Source organism: Nipponia nippon, unplaced genomic scaffold, assembly GCF_047370975.1.
Source record: "Nipponia nippon isolate SJK-2023a ecotype South Korea unplaced genomic scaffold, ASM4737097v1 scaffold_7, whole genome shotgun sequence".
Lineage (NCBI taxonomy): Eukaryota > Metazoa > Chordata > Aves > Pelecaniformes > Threskiornithidae > Nipponia > Nipponia nippon.
In genome coordinates this window covers 42,991,975-43,009,112 of record NW_028262391.1, presented here as the reverse complement: position 1 = coordinate 43,009,112, position 17,138 = coordinate 42,991,975, and the positions used below count along the sequence as shown (strand labels likewise).

General features: G+C 41.8%; 1 long non-coding RNA gene across 1 annotated transcript in view; it reads left to right on the top strand.

Moving 5' to 3' along the window:
* The first annotated feature begins 620 nt into the window (after nucleotides 1–620).
* The window catches only part of LOC148051040 (uncharacterized), a 177,876-nt gene continuing 161,358 nt past the window's right edge, over nucleotides 621–17,138 (top strand). Inside the window, exon 1 of the long non-coding RNA XR_015700697.1 lies at nucleotides 621–847. This is a non-coding gene — a long non-coding RNA (uncharacterized LOC148051040). The remainder of the gene's footprint in view (nucleotides 848–17,138) is intronic.

The window sequence follows — 17,138 nt, the reverse complement described above, 5'->3', positions numbered from 1 at the left end:
TGGGAGCATGAATAATGCAGGACAAACGCTGTGGCTCCCCGTTTGTATTGCCGAAGTCGGGACTTTGCGCAGGACAGGCGGGGGGTGACCGGAGGGCCGGGTGCCCCCACGTCGGCCGGCCTGTGCAGGCGAGCTGGCCCCGGGGCAGCCGCGGGCCCCTTCTCCCCGTGGGTGCGTGGGAGAGCCCGCGGCGCCGGGCAGGGCAGGGCCGGGTGCGGCGGGCGGGGAGGCCGCGCTCGGCGGCCGGGGGAAGACGCCCGCGGCCTCCCGCGTCCCGCCGCGGCGCCGGCCTCCCGCCTCAGCCCTCCACACGGCCTTCCCGCCACCCGCCGTTGCCGTGGAAACCGGCGGCTGCTCCCGGGGGGGCGCTGTGGGGGCTGGCAGGCAAGCGGCGCCCCAGGGGCCTGAGAGGACGGGCCTTGGGGGCCGGGGGCCGGCGCTGGGAGGGGGGGTCCCTGTGGGGCCGAGGTGCTCGCACTGGGGGGGACGGACTGAGGGCTTGGCACTGAGGGGGGACCCTCTGGGGTGGGGGTCTAGCAGTGGGGCGGGCGCCCGGCGCTGCAGAGGCGCCTGCGGGGCCGAGGGCCTGGCAGGAGCCCTGCGGGGTCGCCGAGGGGCTCTCCCCAGGGCCGGCCGGCAGAGCGGGGTCAGCTGTGCCGGGGAGGCGGGTGAGCGGAGGCAGGTGTGCCTGGGGGTGCGCCTCCCGTTGGAGGTAAAAACTCTTCGAGGGAGCAGGCGGAGGGGCTGCAGGCCGGGGCCCGGGCGCTCACCCTGACTGCCAGCAACCCGCAAGCGTGAGCGGCACAAGGTGTCTGGGGAGCTCTTGGAGAGCGCAGTCCTCTGAGAGGTAGGAAGTGGTGGTGTTTCTAATTAATGCCTGTGTGGTAGCCTAATCTGTGTTACTGGGCTCCCATGAGTATTGTAGCAACAAAGGTATATTTTAGGGTTCAGTTAATTAAAAATTACTTATAAATCTGCCTAGGTCCTGTGTTGCACTTAACTAAGCTCCGCTGTTGCGACTGTACCACAGAAGAAATATACCCTATTTATACAATTACAGCAGTAGTTTGACTAACCTCCTGTAGAGCTCTTTCTCTGCTCATTTCAGTCATTCCTCATTGGATACTAAATGCTTACTCTCCTTCTTCTGCCAGTTGAACTAGTTGTAGTGGGGAGGGTAGGACTGGTACCTGCTTTTAGCCATCTGGGCAGAAGGGCACCTCCCTGGATCCCTGGGAAGAGTAACAGTGCTAATTTCTGCTGCAGGCCTTGCTCCCGGGCAGTGGGCTATGCCGCTGTTGTAACTGTGCTTGGCTGTAGGGCTAAAGTTTGTAGCAGGCTTAGGGTTTTGGATATGACTATATGCTGTGATAAAGTTTTTTGTCAGGAGTCCTCAGGAGAAATGATAAGATGATATGAATTAGCTTCTGATTTAATTTTATAGTATCATTTTTCTCTGGGGCTAATTTCAAGTACACGTGGAAGTGTCTAATATGTGTTTTCTTTAGCTATATGGATATATATTTTATATAAACTCAGTATCAGCAGGACACTTAAATACATGTTTGTAGTGAGGATGTGCCTGACTTGTTTGCTGTAGTGTGGTTCAAGCAAATAACTTGATTAAAAAGGCCCGATTTGTATATACATGTGTGTCTGTTTTGGAGTTAATGCCTTTTTGAGACTGATAATAAGGAAGGTGGTCTCTCCGAACAAGTTAAATTGAAAGCAAGTAATGTAGGAGTTGGATTCAGCATGACTGAATATATCTAGCCGTCTAGATATCTGTAAGCTCTGGGTTTCACACTGCATTGCAAAGCATGACAAGCTTTTCTCAACTGTTGGGTCTCTTTTCTCTTCCCCCCCCGCCCCCCCTTTTTTCTTCAAGGAATACTGTGCCAACACTGCTGACACCTGGCTTCTCTGAAATAGATGTTTAATTCAAGTGTTTGAATCCTGAAATCATGTTACAATTTCTTAAATTCTTTGTGGCCTATACAAATTAAGGGAGTAGTAGGTAAAAGTGTTTGATGAAGAGAAATACTGCCTTCCTAGGATAGAAAATAAACGGTATAGGAAATTACTGGTCAGTTTTCAGTGAACTCCTTAGGATAACAAGCACTGTAATATTTTGCTTTTATCAAAAATGTTCCAAACAGTACTTTATCATGAGGTTTTGTACTTTTCTTCTATTTAAAAAAAAAAATTCTCTTTGTTGAAGAACATAGCCAAAAATATCTGTTCCTAAGTACAGATATGTGGGAAAGCTTGCCAATCTGCAGTTGATATTCGGAAGCAAAGCATGATCTTTCTTTAGCGTTTTTGAGGAAAAGGATTACTTAATCATGCAAGATTACTTTCTATTATTTTGAGAACAGTTACTGATTGCTTTTTAAAAAAACACTAAGAGTGCTTCTATCGCATTTCACAAATGCCTCTTACAAAGATTGTCTCTGATTGTGGAAGTTGATTTGTAGTCTTAGGAATTGAATTTCTTGGCCATCTATTTGTGTAGCTTAAAAAAATCTTCAGTCTGAGGAGAGCACCAAAAGTACTTGTCTTCATATCTAGATCCTTGGCCTCTGTGCGCTGTGTAGAATAATTTTGAGAAAAAGGCTGACAGTATCAGGATAGAATAGTTTTGTGAAAAGGCTGATGTTTTCAGGGACAACTGCTTGCCTCTGCATGGCTTGCAAATGCTGATCCTCCTAAAGATTTGATGACTCTTTTAACATGGGCAAAAGCAAGCAAACAAAAAAAACCCCTGATGGTATTTAACAGTGCAGTTAGCAGAACAGGCTTGTAGTGTTCTAGGACTCCTCATTATCTCCTTACTTGAAAAACATCGTATTGGTTCAAGAGCGTATTGGTTCAAGAAGTGTGTACGGGCTTGTAGTTAACTATGTTTATTGGACAAATTGAGTTGTCACAAGCTGCATGCAAGAGTATTTCATCCTTTACTGAGCAACCAGGGAAGGAATAATTTTAGAACCAAAGCTCACTGGCAGTTCTGCTCAAAGCAGAGCTGCTGTAATTAAACCATAAGAAGTTTTTAATAAGAAGTAATTGGGGGTGTGTGTGAAACTGTACAAGCCCATTTATTGGTGAAATTATAGCACGCTTGCTACATTCTATGCCAATAACAGTTCTTGGCTCTTCTGTTCACATGCTGTTACGAACGGATGTCCATCCTGTAACTTAAAACTCTTCACTGTAATAGCTCCATTAAGAAATCAAGGGAGGAATTACTTAAGCAAGGAAGACCAAATCCAGTCTTGCATGGATATCTGGTGATCTCATGGACGTTTTATTTATCAAATTCAGAACCTGTATGAACCAATTTCTGGCCTCTGTTCATCTACAGTAAACTTGGTCATGCAATTTAATGTGGGTGTTTTGTGGTGCCTGATAGTTATGCTAATAGAGTGTAACTTTGACATTTAATGTTTACAGTGTTAATAGCAAAACATAATAGTTGCAGCTTTATTGTGTTGGAGATTTTTAGTATGTTATTTATACATCTGAAACCTACAAGATATGATATAAAAGCCTTCAATATGAAAAATGTTACATTTCTGAGCAGACAGTGAGAAAATTGCCTTTTAGAGGTCAAAACTCCCAATGCCTCTGGCAACATGGCCTTGATGTCATTTGACAGGGTGGAAACACAGCCCTTCATGGGAATAAACAGCCAATACCTGCATGATTCATTTTGTTAGGAGGGTTCTCCCATTGTTGCTAGGCAATATTTGCTAGGTGGAGTTAAAGAAAAAAAAACAACACAAAACCAAAACAACCAACCAAAAAAACCCGAACAACAAAAACCCCAAAACCCAACTGCTGTCTCCTCAGAATAATACTTCTTGTAGGTTGTCTTGCTATTGATAATTGATTTTTATTCTGTTGGGTTTTTTATTAGGTGGTAATTTCTCCTTTCTGCAGAATTAATAGAAGCATCAACTGAACCCCAATAGATACCTTCCCCTCTGAGAGGCAGGGAGGGGAAGAGGTGGGAAAGGGTTGTCACCTGGTTAGCGGAAGGTTTCCTTTCTGTCTTCCTCCCTCTGTACCTTCTTAGAGCTGTCTGTTTGGAAATGCTCAGCTGTGTTGTGATGTGCAATTCTTAGAGAAGAAACATGGCAGAGACCAGCAGACATTCATTTGAAATGATTTTCATTCGCTGCATTCTGGAATGGACTTGAAAGCAGGTCTCAGAGGCAACTTGTATGTACCAGTTTGTCTTACATATTTATTTATGACAGACTTGAATCTTCAGGATGGTATTCTATCAAGTGACATACCCACTCAGTGTGATGTGTGTCTAAAAATAGGTCATTGTCAAAGGACAGGAAAGGAATTGTATAAACTTATAAACTAAACCATTGCAGTCTAGTATGATAGCACACTAGCACACTCTGAAGCTGAGGTAATGCCGTGTTCAAAATTATAGCTTTCCATGGATTATTTTTCTAGCATAATATATTAGCATTGCATTTATCAAACTAGGAGAAGGCTGGTTGCAGACTCTAAAGATAGCTAATGCTAATGGATTACTCCTGACACGGCAGTTTGAAAATAGTTCTCAAAGTGAAACAAACCGCAAGTCATCTCAAAGGTAGCAGGGTTGGACCAAACTTTGCTCTTATGCTTAAAATATCACTGATTTCAAATAACTCATTTTTCATGTGTTAAATCATACCATAAAGCATTTATTTAATGCTGATATTTAGGCATTTGGGTTTGAAAACAATGTTCCTGCTTTGTGCATTTAGCCAATGTGAAGGGAATTTTTTTCTTTTTTTCTCTAGAGTAAGTATTGGCAGGTCTGAAAAATTAAACCACTAAGAAATGACCTGTTTAAAAACAGGTCATCAGGAAAGGGATTTTTGTCATCTTAAATAACCTGTTGATGCATACAGACATGTGGGGTTTGGACTGTAACAGAGCAATGCAGTTTTTTCTGGTTGTATAGTGTAAGCACTACTATATAATTAAGGCCTGGAACTTAGCTACACAAGTAATGCGTGTTTTGGTGTTTAACTGCAGTGTTGTTACTGCAAACCAAATAGAGGGACTAATTTAATTAAGGAGAGATTGTGGCATTGGTCAGTAAAGGAACAAATATATCAGTGTAGAGGGTTATATTAATAGGGTTTGAAGTAACCAGGTAAAGGGGTAGGCAAGAAATAAAGGGGAAGTGTGACACCTGGTGGAAAGATGGTATCAGGAGCAAGAGATCTGTTAATGATAAATGGGCTTATTTGACCTGAAAATGCATTATGTGATGTTTGAAAACATGTATACCACTGCCAGAGATGAAAGCAGGATGAGCGACTTATTTTGTGATCTCACAGTTCATATTGTCCGAACCAGTAAATGTGGCAAGCCGATTATATTCTTAATAAATAGTGATCTCTTTTTCCTAAGATACTGAAGAAAGCTTATGTTGTTAAGTAGGTTCCCCAAACCCTTAATCTACACTAAAAATAAATTAATATGGTACAGGCTTCACTACCTTTGAAGATCCAAGTAATTTTTCAGAAAAATTCATCATAACTACTTAGATGGCATATCTTAGCACTTTTTTTTTTTTTTTGAAGCTTGAGATCTTTATTGAGTCTTCTGTAGTACTACTTCTAGGTACAAGTCCCAAATTATCAGGAACGTCCGCTGCTGCGTAGCCATGCTTGCTAGTCTGGGAGATACTGGTCTGATACTGACTTGGAGATGCAATTGTAGGAGCCTAGCGTTAGAGCCCCTGTTTGGTTTCTGTTCCCTTACAGCAGGTTGGATACTGTGAGCATGCTCTTCTGTAGAGTGCAGGAATACTGTAATATTGCATGCATGAGGGAGGAGAAAAAGGAGAACAGCTCTGTAGAAGAGGAGGGAGGGAAAAGTGGAGGTACCTTTTGTTTGGTGTCAGCCGGTAGACCTTGCATGAAATCAGGGTGGGCTTAGAGCTGCAGAGATTTTGCTTTATTGTATTTATTTCCAAAGTGTTATAGTGTGTTGTGGAAAAACAGCCTGCAATTCATTGGAAAACCTTTGTATTAAGGATGTTCAGGAAGCTCCTAGCTCAGCTGAGAGGCACAGGGGAAAGAAAATAAGAAAATTCATCTTAATCTTTCAGCTCTGCTTTAAAATGTCTGATTCATCTGAGGTTTCATTCCATATGGTATTGATCATCCCATGTCACTCTGAGATTTTTCTGTTATGACTTTGCTACTGAAAGATTGCTTTATCTTAACCGTAGTACAAGTTCAATCACAAGTCTGCTTTGTAGTTCAGGCTCATCTTCTGTGCATAACTGCCCCCCCCCCCCCCCCCCCCGTGTGGGATTTTCCACTTCATCAAAAGCCAATAGGTCTTGAGCTTGTCTTGTTCTTTATGCGTTTTTCTTCTATTTTTAATGTTAGCATATCGCTTGCTCGAACAATATACTATAAAAGAGTTCTCTATCGTTATCAGCAGTGACTTTCTCTTGCTTTGGGGGCAGACTCCATCTGCAAGTTTTTGCCTGCTTGCTCAGAAATAATGCTTTTTGGGAGTTGGCCAGTTCAACCAGGGGAACTAGTTAGTAAATACCTAAACCCACAAATCTAGCTTTTCGGTCATTCAGTCCCAACTAGAATGGAGCAACAGTGAAATGGGATAGACCCATCTGAGGTGGCTGTCTTGGCCAGTCACACCGAGCATTTAACATCAGTGTGAGTGAGTAACCTGTTCCTTCAGGTCACCTGATTGTTTGTTAGTCACAGATTGGGTCATATTTATGAACTGTGATGTTTTAGTACTGTGATGAATAAAATGCATTGTTTACTCCACAGAGCGAGCTGTTCTGCTGTGCTAGCAGAACTGAAGTGCAGCTTCCATTTGTCAGTTTTTGCTAATCTACATGGGTTTGAGTGGAAGAAGGCCCTTGGTAAAGAGTTTGCTGGTACACTCCAGTGCAGTTTAGTTCAGTGTTGAACACTTTCTTCCCAATCTACCTCCTCCTTATCAGTGTAGTGGTACTGACCCTTTTCTGTCTGTGTTTGCTGGGATAGATTGTGTAGGTACTCTCATGTACATGGAACCACGTCAATTAAAATCAGTTAAACTCCCAGTTACTGTACTGTCATACAAAGACTGGATGTAGGCCAAGCTTCAGTTTCTTCACAAGATTCTTGGTTTACGTTTTATCGGGTGGAAGGGGAACAAGCCTTATGTTTTCCTTCAGGGAACCTAGTTACGTCAGTCAATAGCTTTCTGAAGATTATTGTGCAGTGTGTAGATAGAGAAACAGCCTTTTTAATAAGGGGTGCATACTCTAGTTTCTGTTTTGGAAATCCAAGTGAGAAATGCAATTTTTAGTGAAGTTGAGGCCTGATTATTTTAAAAGATCTCTAGACCTAACCTAAGAAAAAAAAATCCAAAACAAAAGTTTTCATTGACCCGAGAGCAAGACTGACAAGTTTTGGTTCTCAGCTCTGTGTTGGTGAGGAGACAATTCTCCTTACTAAATTATAACTGGTGATGGTACTGAGCTAGCACAAGGTGCTTTCTTAACGGCAAATGTGATCTCAGTCTGAAAATATCTTAATAAATTCACTGAATGGACTTCCTTCTCTAGTATACTTTTAAAATTATAAGCCCTTCATTTTTGCCCAGAGCATCTACTTAGATACCATAAAGTGAAAATAATCTTAATGTCACTAAATGAGAAAAAAATGAACATATTGCCTTGGAGAGAAACAAAATGGGGAGGGGAATTGAGGAGGGGAACAGTACAGAATAATATTTGCTGCACTCTTGTGGACACCAGGAGAAAAAATGTCCTTTGTTTTTCTGAGAATAGTTTAGAAAAGTGTTGATATCACTGTTGCAGCTTCTTAGTAACAATTTTAAATTTTTGCCTATGGTATCAGATATGATATACAGCCTTTGAGAAAGCTGATAGCTTGCATTTGTGCATCTTGGTCTCCATTACTGGTACTGATGACTGGGTGTATGGTAGCTGTTCTGGTAGTGTATGTTGGGGGAAGAGGAGGAAGGGTTCCTTGAGAACCTGTTGCAAAAAAAAAAAAAAAATCTGGTGGAAGCCAATGTTAGTGAAAGTAGGAGATGAAACTTGCTTATGGAAATATACCACTGGATGCCACTGTTGCTTCATGGAATGTCATACTAAAATGACATTGGCTCTGCTTATTTGAAAAATTCTGCTTTTCCTTCACTCTCATCTTCTTAGTTCTTTATTACTTTAATCTTTGTTCATATCAAAGGAAAGGAGAAATCATGCCCCACTTATTCTCTCCAGCAACACGGTGATATGGTTCCCATATCTAGAAGTGACAGCTTGTCATAGGAAAGAAAAGGGAATGACACAAAGTTTTGTCTCTTTCTTTTTTTTCCTCCCTTCTAAGGTAAAATCTTCTTGAAAAGAAGAAAGGTTCAGATGAAAGAGCAGCCAATTTTCCTTGTAACTAAATTCCTTCTCTCTGGCTCTGAATCCTGTGTTAATCACAACTAGATTTGGACACTGAGCCTTTATTCCTGTTTTAATGTCATCCTAGAGAGCAGGGCAGGAGGTCACTTTCGCAAATGCCTGTTTATTTCCTTTCCCAAGTGTTGGGCATTTTGTACTTGAAAGAATGTTTTTTTCGCTTGTTGCAATTTTTTCCTCCTTGGGGGAAGTAGGGAGGGTGAAGGTTATCAGGTGAATTTTTGATGGCTGTTGCTTGTTTTCACAGGCTCATTTGTAATCACCTGATTAGCAGCTCTGGGACTTCTCTGTAAGTCATACACTGGGTTTTTTGTATTTTGGCTGTTTTGACTGAAGGAACCCCCCAAATTTAATTAATTCAATTAAATGAAAAGAAATCAAAATCTGAAAATCTGAAGCCTAACTTTCAGATAGTTTAGTTTTTGTATTCTGTGTGCACCTGATTACTATGCTTTCCTATGGGAGAAGGAAAAAAACGAACAAAAAACCAAAAAAAATGTTGGGGAAAAAAACCTGAGACATGCTTTTTCTAGTGTTATGATGGCATATGCAGCCTGCTAGCCTGGCTTCTTCAGAGACGGGGACCACCTTCTGCTGTGTGCCTGCTTAATTGGGTAAACCCTAAATATTGTTGGTTCCATAAAGTGCTAGCCTAATAATGACAGTAGAAATGTGGAGAAAAGGCAAACACAATGGAAATGATCTGTCAAGAGGGCTCTGAAGGAAAAAGAAGCAATAACCATGTAGCCCTGAGAAAGCACGTTTATTCTCTCTCTGCAAGCTGGGCGGGAGAAGGCAGACAGCAGGGCTTCAGCCCGCAGGCCTCGGCAGTGCCATGGAAACGACACAGGAGCACCACATCCCTCCGGCTCTCCAGGCCTTGTGGCTCTACTGCGGATTTAGAGGCAGCAGCACCCACGCAACCTGTGTGAGGCTGCAGGAGGGGGAAGGTTAAAATGCATGTCTGTTCTGCTGTTTCACAACTGGTTTATAAGGCAAATTAAGGGAGAGGAGAAGAAACAAGTAAATGCGGGAAGTTTATTGTCGAAGATGGAGTGGCAGCTGCAGCACAATTCCCTGTGCTGAATGTTGGACAGCTGGAATGCAGTTTAATTATGCTACTGTTCACCAGTAACTCTTTTCTGGAACCTTGGGCTGAAGTTTTGCCTGGATTAGATGTTGTAATCCAAGTTTTCCAGTGATCAGGACTGATGCTAATATTACATCATTGTAGGTACTGAAGCGAAGCCTGCCAGCAGAGCTGCTACTGTTGTTGATGCCGCATGAACTTGTAGCGGTGACCCAGATAACATTGTGACTGACACAGTAAGTTACAGTGTCAGGAGAAATAAATGTCTCCTGCAGCCCCTCACAGAGCTCCAGCTGTGCCATGGTACCTGCCCTTAAGCCCCGTCTACCCAAGAAACTGACCCACTGCTGACAGGCTGTGGGGCTTGCTGGGCTTTGCTCACTTATGAACTAGTTGTATATGTGGGGTCAGAAAATACACAGTGCTTGCAATTACTTGGAAATTATGGTAATTAATGTACTTATTAAAGGACTTCTCCAAAATGGTTGCCTGGGCTCTGCCACATCTGTTGAGAATTCCTAGCAATCATCTAAGTGTAACAGCTCTCTGGAGAGCACTTTTGTGCTCTCTCCCCTTATCCACTACCCTCTGCTCTGTTCCTACTTCTGGCCTAGACCTGGGAGAGGGCTGGTGTTTAAATTATCCCTCGTGTAGCTCTGCAGTCAGCCATGTTTTCATCTCATCTCTGTCCTGAGGTTGAAATCCCAAGTTCTCATTTATATTATGCCATGCAAAGTGAAGGTTCTCCCTGTTCTTATTGACTTGCAGTAGGACTGGGTTCATTGCTGAAGAATACTAAGTGGCTATGCTGTGGCTTGATGCGGGCTCACTCAAACAATAAAACGTGAGGTACAGCAAGATGAAAGAAGCAGACATCTTGCTGGTATCTTTGGACAACAGACTAAACTGAATATCACTGCATTTTGTCATTTGCAGCTGTTGGAGAAAAATAGCTAAATGAAGTTTGACTTCTGCACATGAAAACCTGGACTTTTATGTATAGTGTAAACTGGTGAAAAGTGAGTAAGATGGAACAGAGCAGGATTCAAGTCTGGATTCTTGAGAGGTTGTGGTGAGCTTAGCTAGCTACCTAATGTAGAGGGCAAAGCCAGAGAAGGATTAAAAAAAGCGTGGCATACAAACGAAATACTTAAGCTGCTGCTGCCTCTTTTCCTAGAGTTTATGCTTGCTTCATCCCTTGTTCGTTTTAGAGTGAGTGGATGCAGAAGAGCACTGCTCAACACTGTCCCCAAGCTTCCTCTTTACTGGCGCGCGCGCGTGTGTGCGTGTGTAGAGAGAGATCAGGAATGCTTCCACAGTCTTGAGCTCCTTTTGAGTGTTCCTTAAGTGTACAGATTTCAGTCCCCACTGCATCAGGAGCCTCTTGAAGATAAAAACTACTGATTTGTAGCTGTGACATCTTTTGTTAACTGGAAACTTTAATACATGTATACAGTAACCCCCACTGCCAGAAATGGCAAAGAAAGGTTCTGTATCTTTTAAAAAGAAGCAATAGACAAAGAGCAAATGTGTTATGGAGCAGAGTTTGTGAGTGCTTCTCCATGCCACAGGCATTGTCAGGGCCATGCATATGAATCATTACGAAGCAGAAATCAATTGTTTTTACCCCATGTAAGCCTCTGCTTGCTTATCTATTTGAAAGCGGCAACTCATTCTTTTTGCTTTATTTGTAACCTTCACAATTTAATGTTTGTATAAATCTTAAAGGTGACGTCTTCACTCTACAGTCCTTGTCTTTCTTCCTGCTGCAGTATGTTAAAAATGTGAGCATAATTGTTTGCAGCCTCCTCTTCTATGGGGGTGATCTTTGTAAATTTATCTGGTCTCTTAGGGGATGGTGAATCCTCTGGCTGCTGGTATATGGAAAGTGCATTGGTACAAAATTATTTATAACTCTTTCAGTTGGTGCTGGATCTCTGTGGTTCTTCATTGCAAGTCTTCAAATTCTCAGAGGAGATTTTTCAACAGCTCCTAGCTCATAAGCAACAGCTTCCCCCCGTGATAACCCTGCAGCCACTCATTTTCCTTCAAGCTTCTGTCTCTGTGTCGCCAACCTAGTTATTAGATGGATTATTATTTAAGCTGATTGTGAACTCTGGCTTGGACTCTTTTGCTTTTGTAGTGAGTAATTAGAGAAGGCATTTTCCCCATCAATTTGTGCTATTCGTGGAAATGTTATCACTTACAGAAGATACAGAATAGACATTTGTAGGTTCTTTTTTTTTAAAAAAAAAGTGGTTGAGTAAAAGTCCATGGGAAAGGTGAATATCCTAGCTGACTTCTAGAGACCTTGCCCTGTTGGCCTTACTACATACTAGATGTTTCAGGATTTGGTGCTGGTGTTTTACAACATGTTTATACTCCCCAGGGATGTGTATTTTGTGGTTTGTTTTTTTTTCCTTACCTATCCTCCAATGTAATGAAGTTAAGCTCATGTGACTTCTATTCTAGATAGGACAATATTTAAGCAGTGCATGAAAATGTTCCTATATTATAAAATACTCTGAGACTAAAGTCTACAGGTGAATATGTGAAATCAGGACAGCAGACAGTGGCAAGACTGTCATCATTAAGAAAGAATATTTTTATCTTTTGAAAGAACGTAGTCATAGAAGTGTAAATTTTAAAGCTGTCCAACAGCATTAGTTCTTTGATTAAAAGACACAAAAGATATATAAATTCTTCACTAAGTGTGTAGACTTTCCTGAACATCCTGGGAGCTGGAGCAAAGGTAATAACTGAGGGTCAAGGGGAAAAGGCTGCCTGGCTGGTCATTAATCTTAGTTTGCCTGTAGAATATAGCTGTGAAGAAGTTTTTGTTTTTTGGTCCTGTTCCCCCCCACCCCCCTGGAAAACTGTAGGTTTTGTTCAAGTCTGACTTTGAGAGTAATTGAGGAGAAATAAGGAATGTTGAAAATTGGGTCTTTGGGATAGGTTTTTTGTTTGTTTGGGGTTTTTTGTTCTTTACAAAAAAACTTGGGAGGGAGGGAGGAAGGCTTGCTGTGATTCAAACCAGTTGAATTTCAAAAGAGGGTAAAGACTAAGTGAAACTGCCTGTCTTTGTGCAGGTCTGAAAGTGTGTGTACTGGAGGAAGGGTTGTGACAGGGACAGGTAATCCCTGATAACTTCCATGTAGCTACTGCAGGTTACAAGTACCTCTGAATATGAAGATGTCTGGATTTCAATGTAAGCAGCCCAAGAATGTTCCAAAATTTGTCACTAATTCTGAGCTTTCTGTGCTAGTGGCTTGTTCTGCTCCAGTTTTGTTGCTCCTACCCCAGCTAGTTTTCTTGCAGTTGGAATGAGAGTGATTGCAATTGAGAGCAGCACGAGAAATGTAGGCAGAGCCTACGAGAAAGGTAGGAAAGATCTGCTGTGTCCATTTCTACTGAATACTTTGTCAATCAGTCTCCTTATTTATTAGGTGGGGTGTTGAGTGCATAAAACATCCTAAGGGTTCAGCTATGTTATTTTTGGAAAGTAAAAAGACCTTGCAAAATGAAAGTTGCATTACTGTAATTTCATTCAAAGTACTTAATCATCTGAGATAAGAGAGAATGCAAAAGGGCCAAGTGTTGCCCTAAATATCATCAGAACTTCAGGTCTATGTAGAGAAGTATACATTTTGAATTGGTGAAAAGGAGTTGTATTAATTATATGGCATGCCACGCTACACATGAACACCGTTAAAAAGTCAGCCTTTAAATCTTAAAACACTTCCAGTTCCTACTATCCTCATTATTAACATCCATATTCTACATTAATGCTGCTGGCAAGAGGTGAAAGCCATTCAGGGTGAAAAGAAATTAGTTTCATTTTTCAGTAATTATGGGAAAACCCTGTCACTGGCTTTAGCCACCCTCTCAAGTTATTCTAGTGCTTCTGGTTAAAAAGATCCTGATCTATGGTGTTTTGCTAATGATCAACAGTTTTAGAAATGACATTTTCCAGCAGCACAGCCTCTATTATTGGGACAATTTTTCCCTCTTGGGCAGCTTCCAGATCTTTCAAAAACCACTGCGAAAGCTTATGAAGGGTAAGGGTTTTTTTCCTCTTTCTTCTTAAACTTGATATCACTATTGCTTGAGATGCAAACTAATGTTTCCAGTTTTCAAAGGAAAAGGCCGCCACCTCCTCCAAGACAGATATTTAAACAATCTATGGCTGTGGGGAAACAAATGGTTGTTAGTATCACAGCTAGGTAAAGGAAGAGACACTGGAGAGTTATGGCAAGAATTAAGTGGAAATGACATTGCAGCATGCTAAGGTAGTAGCGGTCTTACAGTGTGGTAAGTTCTATATGGGTAAATAAAATACTTTAATTTGTCAGGTGCATTTTCCTGTTCTTATTTCAGATGGGCCTTTTGTTTCATAAGGTTGAATAACAGAGTAATAAAAGATTGCAGTAGGAAGATGATAATGCGTTTGGAGAGAGGCATCCTGGTGGACTGAGTAGGTACCTCCTATTGAGAAATATGAAGGTTTGGTTTGTTCTTCTTTCTTGCCATTCTAAACTGGATTTATGTGGCACTTGAAAACATCAGTGGTCAAACACAGAGCTGACTACTAGGTGGCTTTCTATTGGAGTGTATCGTGTCCCTGTTGTGGTTAATTGCCAGTACTTTTAATCTGTCTCATATGAAGTGTTGATTCTCAAGTTAGGAAACACACTGACAGACTTCCTGTGCATCCATTTAGTGTCTTGCAAAGGATTAATGACGGTTCAAGTCCAAGCAATAGCTTGGATACTAAACTTGTGTGACCATTTTCTTATTTACAATAAATTTATTGTTCAAGTGGCCTTGAACTATCTGTGGCTGTTTGCAAAACTTCTCTGACATTTTCACTGACATTGTGTGAAATGCTGTGTGGTGTGTAAGAACTGCTGTACTGGCGGGGGGTGGGTGGGTGTGTGTGGGGGTGGGGCGGCGGTGGTGGTATGCTGGGTACACTGAGACCTCTTTAGAGTGATATTCTGGCCACAGAGAAACAAGCAGTTTCTTGCTGGGATGGCTTTTGCCTTGGTGCCCCTAGATAGGTTTGAGACTTTTGATCTCGGACAAATTTCATTGTAACTATTTTTATCTTTGAAGAACTAATTGAGCTGCTTACCTTTTTATTACATCATCAATTCTACCTCAAATGATCCTGGCTGTAGTAACTTGATCTTTGAAGCAGTTCAGCATTCTGTGATAGAGAATTATTTAAGCGTCTTGTGCTTAGCATTGTACTTCTAAATGAAGGCAGCATCTTCTTTCATTCACTTCTTTCTGAAAGAACAGACTGTATTTAAAAAAAAAAAAAGCTTTTCTTGGATAATAGGTCTATTAAGTATTTCCAGCATGAAGTGTCATAACTTAAATACTTTTGGTTAAGAAATTTAATTAGATCTTAAAATCTTTCTTTTTTTCCACCAAGATACCTTATCTTCCCCAAAACTGGAACATGGGAGTCTGCAGATATTAAAATGGCAGCAAGATGTTTTACATAAATAGTTTATATCTTTCTGTCACCAGATCACCTATGTAATAAAATGTCCTTATTCTTTAAGGCTACAGGCAGGCAGTAGGATGCAAGAGACGTATACTGGGACAAGCTACGTAAGACTTCCCATAGAAAATCAGAATTGTTCTTCTACTGAGTATGAAATCTTGCCTTTGGCACTAAACTATATTGAATGCTTCAAAAGGGAATGAAAAGGAAAACCTTTCTCTAAGCAGGAAGGTAACTTTGAATGCAGAGCTGGTATGTGTGGATTTCTACCTCTTCTCCATTTTGTGCTTTGATTTACTTTCCCTTTGTCTTGACTGGCTGTGCTACAATGCTGTTAGTTTTTTCCAGTTCTTTGGAACAGAAAAAAAACCTAACAGACAAAACTGGTATTGGTGAACTCTGCAGCTGATCAAATGCTATATATACTGTTGTTTCTGTTTTACAGTAAATATCACAAGATCTCACACTGTTATGGCGTGGTAAAAGGTACATGTCGTTTTTATTCTAATACTTAAGAGCTGTCTTCGATCAAGGTTAATGCTTGTTTTGAGGTCTGTTTGTTAAAAGCCTAGAAGCAAAAAAAAAAAAAAGCCATGCACTGAGCTATTATGCTTATTTAAGGTAACAGCAAGACTTTCATTGCCTGCGTCTGGGGGTCCCTTTCTTACTTAGGGAAATAGCATCTCTCTGACATTGACTACCCATACCTCCGGATGGACTGTGCAACTGTCTGCAGTACCGTTAAAGACCTTGATGGGTAGACAAGACTGACCTTGTTTATGTTGTGAGTTTGAGGCTTTGATTATCCACTTAGCCTTTCAGTAGATCTTCCCTTTTTGCCCATGCTTTCATTTGTGGGCTAGTCTTCTGGATTTGTGGAGAGAAGCAAGTGTTGGGAAGAAGGATTTTAAGTTGAGCTTTGTCAGGATGTGTAAGCATGACTTGGAAGATGGGAAATATATGCTTATTTATAGATATGCAAATATATAGGCTTAGTAACTACAGATAATCTGTAAGGGGGGGAAACTGAATGAAATAGGGGAATGGAGGAAGATGGTTTGGGTGATCTAGTAGATCAGTAGTCCAGTCAGTTCTAAAATGTCATTACCATGAAGGAGAGAGTCCGAAAGCCTGAATTGGGCCTTGCAGTCTGGCACATTGATTAAGGGGATGGGGAAAGACTAAGGGAGAGATTCTTATAGGCCCTGTAAGGGTAACTGTTGTGGTTTAACTCCAGCCAGCAACTAAGCACCACACAGCCGCTCACTCACTCTCCCTCCAGTGGGATGGGGGAGAGAATTGGAAGAGTAAAAGTGAAATACCTTGTGGGTTGAGATAAAGACGGTTTAACAGGTAAAGCAAAAGCTGTGCGTGCAAGCAAAGCAAAACAACAGGGAACTCATTCACTGCTTCTCATTGGCAGGCAGGCATTCCGCCATCTCCAGGAAAGCAGGGCTCCATTATGTGTAACGGTTACTTGGGAAGACAAATGCCATCACTCCGAATGTCCCCTGTCACCCCCCTTCCTCCTTCTTCCCCCAGCTTTGTGCTGAGCATGACATCATATGGTATGGAACACCCCTTTGGTCAGTTGGGGTCAGCTGTCCGGCTTGTGTCCCCTCCCAGCTTTTTGTGCACCCCCAGCCTCCTCACTGGTGGGATGGGGTGAGAAGCAGAAAAGGCCTTGACCCTGTGTAAGCCCTGCTCAGCAGGAGCTAAAACACTCCTGTGTTATCAACGCTGTTTCCAGCACAAATCCAAAACATAGCTCCATACTAGCTACTATGAAGAAAATTAACTCTATCCCAGCCAAAACCAGCACAGTAACATAGAGGAGAAACTGTGAAAGCCAGGATCAGAAGGTGACAAATGGGTGAAGCCCAACAGAGATCATGTATGATCATAGTTTGGAAAAGAAAATTGGGAAGCACTCTTGCCAGAGGCAAGTGGGGACACTTGTAGAAGACTGTGAAGATGTAAGGGGCATAGAAGGCATAAAAGAAGCAAGAATGCCCCTGCTACAGCTTCTGTAAGTGAGAGGAATGCATATA